We start from the raw sequence: 12,359 nt of genomic DNA on the forward strand, positions 1-12,359 counted from the left end.
GAGTTCTGTTACTTGCAACTGAACATATGCCTAACTCAGTAACTGTGAAAAATAATAACAGTATATGCTAAGATTATAAATAAGTAAACTGGGTAGAATCACAAACTAAGGCACTGCCCTAAAATTTGAAGAAAGTTGCTGTCATGAGCCACCTGTTTTCCTTTCCCCTCAGTTTTTCTCTGCTCAGAGCTGGAACCACTTGCCCCTTGCCCCCTCCAACTTGTACTTGCATCCCTGTTCCTCAAGGGACTGGCAGAATGGCTCATTTTCCTATGAGTCCACATTTTGTAGTACAGGTCATCACCTTTTGGCCTTGCCTTGACTCCCAGAGCTGAGGATTCAAGCATGACCCAGATCTTCCCGGGCAGGAGAGCTTCAAAGCCCCACCAAGCACCAGGAAGGGAGAGAAGCAAAGAAGGGAAAACCCTGAAGTCACTCCTGCCATATGACTACAGCCTTGCATCATCCCTGATGTGAGCCATTAACCTGCTAACTACCAACCAATTAGCTCTGGTTTGGGCTATGCTTCCCTAGCTTATGTCTCTGCTTCTCCTCAGTCACACAGAGGGGCCCTTATAACCCCTGCCCCTTGGGGGCTGTCCTTGGGGGAGGCCTAAAAGGGTCCTATATAAACAAGTTATACACATCTTTCTGAGCCCCCTCCAATGGGTGCTGAAGAGAAAGTTTCCCCCAGGAGACTCCACAATCAGGGGCATTTACAAAGGGATTATGCTGCCATTCGCAAGTTATGTTTTTACCAAATGGAGTGAAGAAAATGAAGATAATGAAATAACCAGCTTTCTTGAAGTCCCTGCTGCAGGCCTAGAACCTGATTGGCAAGATCCCCTTTGAGACCCATTGTTTTTATATCCATCTGATATCAAACTTGAGTTTCTCAGTTCCCACTCCACATGCTCCTGTTTTATTGCTATGTGACTATCAATGCCCCCCATTTCCAACCCCAGCCATTCTCTAAACCATCACCTGCTCTTTCCTTCAAAATCCAGCTCAAGACTCTCTCCTTGTAGGAGTGTTCCTAACCCTAACCCAAACCCAATGACCCCATCACTAAACAGTCTGTTTACATCATACTTCCAAGCACACACTTGTGTGTGGATTAGTAAATGTCTAGAATCTTTATACTTGCCTTTGTACAATCTTCTTGCCCAAACTAACTTCCTGAGGGGAGTTGTGGGCAGTTCTTCTGTATCTCTCCTAATGAGAGTCCATGATTTGGTACATAGTGAAAGCTCAAAAATATTGCTGACTTTTTCAATAATCTGTTGCTTTGTAATACACCAATCCAAAAGTGAATGGCTTAAGACAACCATTCTATCATCTCTCGTGAGTCCATAGATTGACTGGGATCAGCTGGCTGGTTCTTCTGTTGCACATGGTAGCAGCTGGGGCTGTGGTCATTTGGGGACTGTACTGGGATGAAGTATCCAGGATAAGTCACTCACTTGGCTGGTGCCTTAAGGGAGTGGATGGAGGCCTGGCTCAGCTGTGAAGCTGGGACAGTTGGGCCTCCCTTCCTCCCTCTCTTCCTCTATCCATATATTCTCAAGGTCTCTCCTTCTCCATTGGTCTCTGTATGTGACCTCTCTAGCACAGAGAGATCACACTTTTTACATAGTGACTTGAGGATCCCCAAAGCACAAAAGTGTAAGATTTGAGAATTTTTAAAACTTAGACTACAAACAACTTAGTGTCACTTCCAACACACTTTATTGGTTAAAGCAAGTCACAGGCCAGCTCAGATTCGGTGTGGGAGGGGATCACACAAGGGTGATATGATTCACTAAGGGAGGTCTGATTTACTAGGGAACATCTTGGGATACTCGCTACCCCTTGACTGAATGCCCAATAGCATTTATGGAGTCCAATTTTCATTAGTGCCAAGATTACTACAAAAAAACCTCAGCTGTCTCTTCCTCAGACTGTTTTCGTCAAGAATAAGGAGAACACACATACACACACACACACTTACTCTCTCACACACACACATATATTCCTACCACCTGGAAAACCACCATTCCAACCTATAAAAAATATTTTAAAAATCTCTAAGAGGGTGAAAATGTGCATACTGTGAAAGAAAGATTAAACACCATCACTATTAGTTGCCCATTTAAAAAAGATGTATTAAATACATTATTTCATTTGATCTTGATTCCCATCATTTTAGAGATGAAGAAACTGAGGCTCAGAGATGATAAGTAATTTACCCAAAAGGGTGGAGCTAGGTCTGAATAACCCCAAGACTTGTCCCTGATGCCAAAAAGAATTATTAGAATATGAATTAGTGCAGTAGCTCACACCTATAATCCCAGCACTTTGGGAGGCCAAGGTGGGAGGATCACTTGAGCCCAGGAGTTTGAGACCAGCCTGGGAAACATACCAAGACCCCATCTCTACAAAAAAAATTTTTTTAAAGAATAGGAATTATGCCTATCAATGATAGACTGGATAAAGAAAATGTGGCATATATACACCATGGAATACTATGCAGCCATTAAAAAGGATGAGTTCATGTCCTTTGCAGAGACATGGATGAAGCTGGAAACCATCTTTCTCAGCAAATTAACACAAGAACAGAAAATCAAACATCACATGTTCTCATTCGTAAATGGGAGTTGAACAATGAGAACACATGGACACATGGAGGGGGACATCACACACCAGGGCCTGTCTTGGGGTTGGGGGGCTAGGGGAGGGATAGCATCAGTAGAAATATCTAGTGTAGATGATGGGTTGATGGGTGCAGCAAACCACCATGGCTCTTGTATACCTATGTAACAAACCTGCACGTTCTGCACATGCACCCCAGAACCTAAAGTTTAATTTTTAAAAAGTGCAAAAAAAAAAAAAAATAGGAATTCATGTTTTTAGTCTAAAGAAACTGAGATCCTGAAAGGTGAAATAGTCCAGGGTCCCTCAGCCAGGATCCTGATTCCCCTTTAGAAGAGAACGGATGCAAAAGAAAGCACAGGGCCTGATTTGCCGTAGATGTTCAGTAAACACAAGCCCCCATCTCTTCTCCAAACCAGATTTCTTCCACAGCTCGCTGTCATTCATCCAAAGAACGTAGCCGCTACACTGTGTTATTGGCAGGATTGTGGGCATGACTGATTTCCTTTCTGATTGGGTGGGAAGGCTGAAGGGCGAGTTTGGAAGGGCTCTGTTCCCTTCATCTCACTCCTTTCCCCACTCGCATTTCACGCAACAGTCATTTGGTTTTTGAGCAATCTGTTCCTGGAAAGCAGAGGAAAGTAACAGATTGATGCATCAACTGCATGTGGCCAAGTGATTTATTTTTAATGTGACTAAACAAGACACACACCTGCCTATGGAAACGTAATCACATTGAATCATCAGGACTTAGACAGCCATTTAGGCAAGGGAAAGACAGAGAGGAAACAGAGGAGAGGAGGAAGAGGAGGGAGAGAAAGAAAGGGGAGGCAGAGGAGCAGAGACAGAAGAGGAGAGAGAAGAAGGGACTGGAAGAGAAGAAAGGGAAGGGAAGAGAAGACTGGGCCAGCTCCCTAAAAATGTTGATTTCAGCAGCATCAGTGAAGCACCCTCAATTGGCCCAAATGCCCCTGGTTTAGCTGTGCTGATGCCTGAAATTTTATAATTAGACTTTCATCCCTATGATTTAACCAAACATAGTATATTCTCCACTAAAGTGTAAATGCAACAGAAGTAGTGCATCAAACTACGTCAATCATTTTCACCTCAGTGAGAAAGAACTGATATCTTTTATGAAAGCAGGAGTTTTTTTCTATGGGTGGGGGTGCTATTAGTCCATTTTGCATTGCTATATAGGAATGCCTGAGACTGGGTAGTTTATAAAGAAAGAGGTTTTTTTGGCTCATGGTTCTGCAGGCTGGATAAGCATGGCACTGGTATCTGCTCAGCTTCTGTTGAGGCCTCAGGAAGCTTTTACTCATGGCAGAAGGCAAAGGGGGAGCAGGCAGGTCACATGGCAGGAGAGGGAGCAAGAGAGGGAGGAAGAGGTGCCAGGCTCTTTTATACAATCAGATCTCACTCTAACTAATAGAGCAAAAACTCACTCATTACCACAAGGAGGGCACCAAGCCATTCATGAGGGACCCACTCCCATGACCTAACACTTCCCACCAGGCCCCGCCTCCAACACTGGGATCACACTTCAACATGAGATTTGGAGGAGAGAAATATCCACACTGTATCGGGGGCATTAAAACAAACTTTTTGGGAGTCACCAGTGAAGGCCCAGAAAGGAACCTTGCGGGCTCTGGGGACTTTCTCCTTCATGGCTTTCCTTAATGATAACACCTACCTTTACGAGCATTTGTTGTGTTCCAGGCACTGTGAATGCGACCCATTACATGTACTATTTCATTCATGTACTATTTCATTCATGTACTATTTCATTCCATCTTCCCAACAGCCCTGGAGTTTTGTACTGGTGTTCTCGTCACTCTCCAGGTGAGGGAACTGAAGCCCAGCCCATCGTCATCTGTCTCAGCACTCTGAAGGGAAGCTCCAGTTACAGGAGAGTTTCTCATGGAACGCCCAGCCTCATCAACAGTATCTTGCTTGCAGAAGGCACTCACTAAGTATGTGCCAACAGAGTGAAGTGGCGGGGATGGGATGTGAATGTAGACAGTCTAACACCAGAGCCTGTACCCTTAGCATTTGCCTGCACAACTTTCTCCCAGATAGTCCACTCCCTTCTCCCTGCTTCTCACCCAAATAGCATAAGAAATGCATGAACCACTAACTTTGGGAGGCTAAATGTCCTCCATCACAGCTCCCTCCTCAATCTCCCTGAGTCAGTACCAGGAATTAGCCAGCCAGACTGCTCCATTCTGTACTGCTAGTTGTCTATGTCCAGATACCTTTTCCCAGTTAGGTTGTAATGCCTTTGAGGGAAGGCACAGCATCCCTGCAGTCTTTTGGGGGGGGATGTATGAGTACTTTTGAAATTGTAGTTTCTTTCTCAAAAGCAACATTATATCTTCGTGCTTTCTATTAATACAGATTGTGGTAGGTTTTTTCTTGAATTTTATATCAATGTCCTTCACCCTGCCCCTAGCAGCAGCACGTGAAGGAGATTATAAAGTCCTAAGTTGCGGGGGCGGGGGGCATCAGATTGATAACTTTTTGAAGATTGATACTGTCTAGTGTGGGCAAGGATGGGGAAAATGGATACTTCTACATTGTTGGGTAGGCTTTTGAGGAGGCAAATCATCAGTAAGTAACAGTGGCTGAAACAAGATAAAAGCTTCATTTTTTTTTTCTCATACAAAAGTCTAAGCTAGTAGAAAGTCCTGGGAAGAAGGCTGGCTTGGCTCCACAAGGTTCTGCAGGGACCCAGGTTCTTTCCATACATTGTACCACCATCCCCAGGGGTGTTACCTGCATCACCTGGTGGAAGCTGACTCCCACCACCTCATCTGTTCTCTGAATAGATTGCACCACGGGGAAAGCGGAAGTACAACAAACAGCTTATTTTAAGGATCTAATTCAGAAATTGCACACAGTACTTCCCATCAGCCATAACTTAGTTACATGTCCACAGCGAGGGAGGTAGAAAATATATTCTCTACTCATACCCACCTGAAACTCAGGAGATTCGTTGCTAAAAGGAAGAAAAGAGAAAATGGATATTAGGGGGACAATGGACAGTTTCTAACACAAACAGGAGGAATTATCAAAGTTCAAAGTGCATATATCACTAGACCCAGCAATTCCAGTTCTAGAAATGTATTCTGAGGAAATAGTCACATAACGACACAAAGATTATGCATAAGGGTAATACTAGCAGTTTTAAATTATGTTCACAAATTCTTTGATACCCTTCCCTTCACAAAAGGGCTATACTTAATGACTTACTCTTAATGAATAGAATGTGGCCAAAGTGACAGTGTGTGACTTCGGAGGCTAGGTCATAAAAGGCCCTGTGCTTCTGCTTTGCTCTCTTGAATGACTGGCTATGATAGAAACAGCCACCATGTGGTGAGGACACTCAATTAGCCTTGTGGAGAGACCCACATGGGTGAGAAACTAAGGGCTCCCACCAGCAGCCCACATCCACTTGCCAGCCCTGACAGCAAATAGTTCCTCCAGGCCTAGTCAAGGCTCAGTTGACTGAAGCCTCAGTCAGCATCTGGACTGCAAGCCCATGCAAAACACTGAGCCAGAAATCACCCACCCAAGAAGCTGCGAATTCCTGACTGGCAAAAAATGTGAGAGATTATAAATATTTATTATACAAAATTTTAAGCCACTACGTTTTGGAGTATTGTGTTAGGCAGCAGTAAATAACTAATACAATAATCATTGCTTCCTATTTGTAATAACAAAAAAGAGAAAGAAAATACATTTTTTTAAAAAAAAGAAACACCAGAAATGTCAATAATGGGAGGTTAAATAACCCATGAGAAATCCACAGTTTGGAATTGGCAGCTGTTAGAAAGAGACAAGCTATGGCGTAAAAGACCTGTATGTTCTGTCATTGACAGCTCCTTAAGACATATTAGTACATGAAAACCACAATCTGAGGAACACTTACTGTATGGTCTCCATGACATAAAACTGCAAAAAAGTTATGTATGCATGTACATATGTGCATACATGCAATAACCTTATATTTGCATATACTCAAGTGTGTACTTTCACATACGTGTAAATGCGTGGAATAGGAGTGAATGTTGCATACCAAATGGCAGGCAGTGGTTTTACCCGGGACTAGGGAAGTGGAATGGGGGTGGGGAGTTGCAATATGGTGTTCACATTTTACTTTGTAATCTCCTGCATTGTTTCAGCCTCTTACAATGAAAATGCATTTGCGTATTCCCTGTGTGATAAAAACAAAGAAAATCATAAAAAGAGAGAGAGGCAGGCAGATAGCAGACATGGAAGGAAGAGGGGTTAAACAGAAACAGCGTTTTACCCACTGAGTCGTGACTACAGGCATCTTATTTTACCTGTTTGTTTTTCCTTAACATCCCAACATAGAAAACAGACACTTTGTTTTAAACTAACAACGAGGAATCTCCTCGCTTTGGCCTTTCGCTTGCTCAGCATAGACTGCCCCTAGGGTGCTCGGAGGTGGGCCGTGGAGGGGAACGTTGGGAACTGCCCGACCCCATGCTCGCCTTTTCCCGCAGGACCTATGCTCAGCTTTCGGAACGTGCAAGGGAGGGAGTGTGTACAACCTAAGAAAAGGGCCGCGGTGCGGAGCCCGGAGCAGGGCTGGGTGCAGGGAACGCTCTCGCTGCCCGGGGCGCTCTGCGCTGAGCGCCTGGTGGGGACAGCACGCCGCTCCAGGAGTCCCGAGGCGCGGGAGGTCCCAGCAGATTTTGCATAAAGGGAGGAATCCCCAGGGAGGAATCGAGTCCAGGGCACAAACAAGATACTGGAGGAGGTGGCACGGAGAGGATTGATTCGGTTTGCAAGCCTACGAGGTCGTGGCCTCTCGGGGCGGGAAAGCAGGCTCCTGTCTCTCCAGGATCCAGCCTCCCGATCACCGCGCTAGCCCTCGCCCTGCCTGGGCCTCCCCAGAGACGGGAGCTTGGGTGGGGGACCCTGGATCCGAAGCCAAGGCTGAACTGGCAGGCCAAGCCCAGGGAGCAACCAAGTCCCCAAGTCTTTCCCTACCTTTCCCGCAGGCTGAGCGGAAAACCAGGAAGTGGATGGTCTCCATCTCCGCAGCCACGCCCGCCCGTTTGCGCTTACTGAACTGAGGTCCTCAGGAACGTGGTAAGACAAAGAGAAAGGAGGGCATTTTCGCCACCCTCTTGCTAATGCTTCAGTAACTCTCCATTGCCCTAATGTGCTCACCATCAGAGCCTGATTAAGACCTTTGGAGGCCCTAAAATTATAAGACCCATTCTCTCCATCAATGTAATTTAAAAACAAAAACAAAAACAAAAAAACTTTAAATGGAATTTTACCAAAAAGCCGATTTTCCTCTATAAATTTATTTTAATAGCAACGACAAGCCCTTGCCTTGCAGCACACTAGCCTGCCCAGCAGAAGATCCAGTAAGGTTTGCAAAGCCAGTCGGGATCTCCTCACCTTGCCTCTCTCCTCTTCCTGCACCGGCGGGCTAACCTGTTTCCAGGTCCTCTGAAGCTCGGTCCTTCCCTGAGTTTCCCATTGCCTGGCACCTCCAGAGCCAGCATATATTTCCACTTCCCACTCCTAGCTTTCAGTCCAGACTGGGTTAGATGCCTTCAGTGCTTTCTCCATCACAGGAGACTTAGCACACAGAGTAGGAGAATACCCCTGTTTCTTCCCTGTCACCCTCTCTGTGCTGAGGGCTCAGAAGGTCGAGACACCTTTTCTGTTTTGCTTACAGGTATGGTCCCAGAACCTAGCATGTGGACTGGCACACCCTTTGCTCAAATAAATACATCAATATTTGAAATTAACCATTCATAGCAAAACACATAGCACAGAATAAAAGTGCGTAGTCCATTCTGGCTTCTGCAGTACATTCTTTCCATCACAGTATATATATTCAGCTTCTCAGCCTTTATTGAGCACCTCCAAATGTGCTAGACAGGTAATACTCAATACACATTAGTTCCCTCCATGCTAAAATGGACTGTGTGTCTACGTAACTTTGCTGGAAACTTGAGGGAAACCAATTATCCTGCCCTTTCCCTGGGTGTCTGATTGAACTCGGCATGTCCGTTATAGCCATAGAAATATCACTAACAGGCAATGCCAGCAGGATTAGATCTGCCAAGTGTTTAAAGTTTAGCAAGAAAGCTTTTTGCAAATGTCAACACTACCACTCTGTTTGCTGCAAACCAGCATTCTAATCAGCAGGGCTGCCTTTTCCAGCTCATTGAGCAATGACATAAAAAAATCCCAGCATAATCCTTTATCTAGGAGAAAAATACCAAAAGGCAGAGAGGATGCAATAACAATCATAGCTACCTACTATGTGCAAGGTGCCGTGCTTACTGCTTTAGTTATGTTGCCTCCAATCCTCACAACAAAACTGACAAATGGGGAAACTGAGGCTTACAGAAGTCACACATCTCCAACTGAGGCCTGAACTTGAGTATTTTCCATAGCACCCCACTAACTCTGGGGGAAAAAAAACCCTGCTATTGTGCCCAGTGAGGATACAATGTCTTAGAGTGGTAGGGACTTCAGGGGCTGGTCGTAGGAAAAGAGAATGACAGTGCTTCTCATGCTAGGGTTTCCTGGGACTCTCATCTTGTCTTCCTCTTCTCCTTCCCTCAGAGGCCAGGTGGAGTGACATAATGATTTTGGAAATTTTTGAGCTGAAAAAGGAAAATGTTTTCTTCTTTTTTTTTTTCTAAAGGGGAACTGTTGGAGTGTTTGCATTTTGGGTTCCTTGCATAGCAGCTGGTAGGCTTGACGGGATTTCAAAATGAAGTTACTAATGGAAATTATACACTGGGGATGTTCCAAAGAAACGGCTAAGAGAGAATGGCTTGTGCTAGGTGACTGGAAGTGTTGCATCAGATTATCACAGCTGGGTATTGAGGCCAGGCCCAGCTGAAATGTTACAGTAGGGTTACCTCTCAGACTTGGCTCTGTACAGGAAGCATATCCAAGGAAGAGCTACATCCAAGGCAAAGCTATAAAGCCAGATGCAGAAGACACAGTACCTGGGTTAACTGCCCGTCTGTCCCTGGGTGTAGGCTAAAGATATTTAATCTTGGGTACGGCAAGCAGCTGCATACAAGAGCCTGATTCCTGATTCCTGAGCAGGAGTGGGCAGCAAGTTGCTAATTCTGACCTCCAACCATCCCTGAGGTGGTGTAGCCCTCGGTTCTCAACCCTGGCTGCCCACTAGCATCATCTGGTGAGCTTTGAAATACAGATGCAGGACTCATCCCAGATGGATGAAATCAGAACTGATGGGAAAGGGATCCAGCATCACATATTCTCACAGCTCTCCATGTGATTCTAGCTTGCAGCCAAAGTTCAAAAGTTCTGACACAGCCTAGGTGCCCAGTGATCACAAGAATTACTGGAGCACTCCCTAAAATAGTTTCGCCCCAGCCTCTCTGCTGTAGATCTTGATTCAGTGGGGCTGGCAGGGGCCCAAGAATCTGTAATTTTAATGAGCTCCCTTGTAGTAGTTTTGATCAGATAAGCTTGGGGACCCGCAGGTGTAATAAAATGGTATATTCGCATGTCATCATTGCAGTCACAGCTTCTGACATATTATGTTTTAAATTTGTATGTACATCATTGTGTCTCAACCATCATTCGAGTGTAAGCTCCAAGAGGGAAAGGACCTTGTCTTATTCACTGGGATGTTCTCAGTATGGAAAAGAATGCAAGCAAATAGTGGGAAATCTGTGGATATTTGTTGAATAAATAAATGAATTTCTGTTTTGTATTTGTCGCTTCTGCTTTGTGAACCAAGTTAAGAGTGAGATTGAAACTTTGAAAGAAAATACAAATAATTTTATTTCACTTCCCTTTATAGATCTAAAGTCCTGCTTTTAAAAACATAAAGACTTCTTCTATATGGAACTTGATTGCCTTCATTCAGTCATCAAGAGTCTTCAGGAGATCTGAAGACCCAGAGCAAACCAGAAATGTTGAGGGGGAAAATGTGCAGAAATGTCTGAGAGCAAACCCCCGACCCTTAAACAAATTTTTCTTCTGAAATTTTCTGCTTCATTGCAAGTTTTATGTCACCAATGAAGCTATAGGGCCTAGATAGAAAATGATACAAAGTATTTTCAGAAAAGTTGATTAAACTGCATGCTTTTATTTATGCACATTCAGAAAATGTTTATCGCGGAACTAGCATTTTCCAGTAAGTGCCAGTGGGAGCCCAGTGAAAAATAACACACAGTCCTGCCCTCAATGACTAGCTTTCCCAGCGAGTGGAAAGCTAGCCATGGAACTAGTACAGTGTGATAACACAGGTCATCAAATTCAAGATGCCTTCTGTTGTAAGATGCATCATTTATTTGTCCAGCACTAAGAAAAATGCTACCAATTGAACCATGACATGTCGTGGATTTTGTTAAGACCTGTTTTAATTTCAGAGATGTGAAAATGTAACGGGGTGGTAGGGAGGTGAGGAATGTGCATTTTATTTTATTTTATTTTATTTATTTTGAGAGACAGGGTTTCTCTTTGGCACTCACCCAGGCTGGAGTGTAGTGGCGCAATCTCAGCTCACTGCGGCCTCAACCTCGTGGGCTCAAGTGATCCTCCCACCTCCTGAGTAGATGGAGCTCCAGGCATGAGCCACCATGCCCGGCTTTTTTGTTTGTTTGTTTGTTTTTAAGTTTTTGTTGTTGTTGAGACAAGGTCTCATTCTGTTGCTGCCCAGGCTGGAGTGCAGTGGCTCGATCTCAGCTCACTGCAGCCTCTGTCTGCCAGGTTCAAGTGATTCTCTTATCTCAACCTCCCAAGTAGCTGGGACTACATGTACATGCCACCACGCCCAGCTTTTTTATATATATATATATATATATATATATATTTTTTTTTTTTTTTTGAGAGAGTTTCGCCATGTTGCCCAGGCTGGTCTCAAACTCCTGAGCTCAAGTGAGCCACCTGCCTCAGCCTCCTAAAGTGCTAGGATTACAGACAGGAGCCACTGCACCCAACCATAATTTTTTTTTAACTTTTTGTAAAGACGATGTCTCATTATGTTGCCCAGGCTGGTCTCGAACTCTTGGGCTCGTGCAATCCTCCCACTTTGACCTCCCGAAGTGCTGGGATTACAGGCATGAGCTACTGTGCCTGGTCAGAGCATGCATTTTAGAACTGATTAAATACATAAGGTAAATCAGACCCAAAGGATACACAGAAGAAGCCAAACAGTAGGGGGTAGGGAGACTTGGAAGAAGGAAAGTACTGTGCAGAGGGGACAGCTTGTGCTGAGAGGTGTAGAGGGAAGAGGGTGGCTGCTTATAACTCAGTAAGACTGGAGTTAGAGCCTGTGGGCTGGAAGGTGACAGATGAGGCTGGAGATGGAAACAAGGGCCAGCTCATGGCCTGCCTTATAAGTAGATGGCCTTAGACCCGGTTTACATCTGTGGTGTGTCTTTTTGATCTAAAGTGCCCTGTTAGACAACAAATTATATGATTATCCTATACTAATAAGCCATTTTTAGATGTGGGCTTTTTATCTTAAGAGAAATGAGAACAATGGAAGGGTTTTAAACAGACAGTAATATAATCAGATTGTGAAAGTGTTTGTGTGTTGGAGGCAGGGTGTGTATTGCTTAATTTGAATGTTTCTGATGAGCTAATATGTTCATACAAGTCAAAACTTTAAAAAAAAGTTTCACAAAAGTGAAAAATCTCCCTTCCACCCTGGCCCTTCTTCCACCCCTTCCACTCTACCT

Source organism: Theropithecus gelada, chromosome 7a, assembly GCF_003255815.1.
Source record: "Theropithecus gelada isolate Dixy chromosome 7a, Tgel_1.0, whole genome shotgun sequence".
Classification (NCBI taxonomy): domain Eukaryota; kingdom Metazoa; phylum Chordata; class Mammalia; order Primates; family Cercopithecidae; genus Theropithecus; species Theropithecus gelada.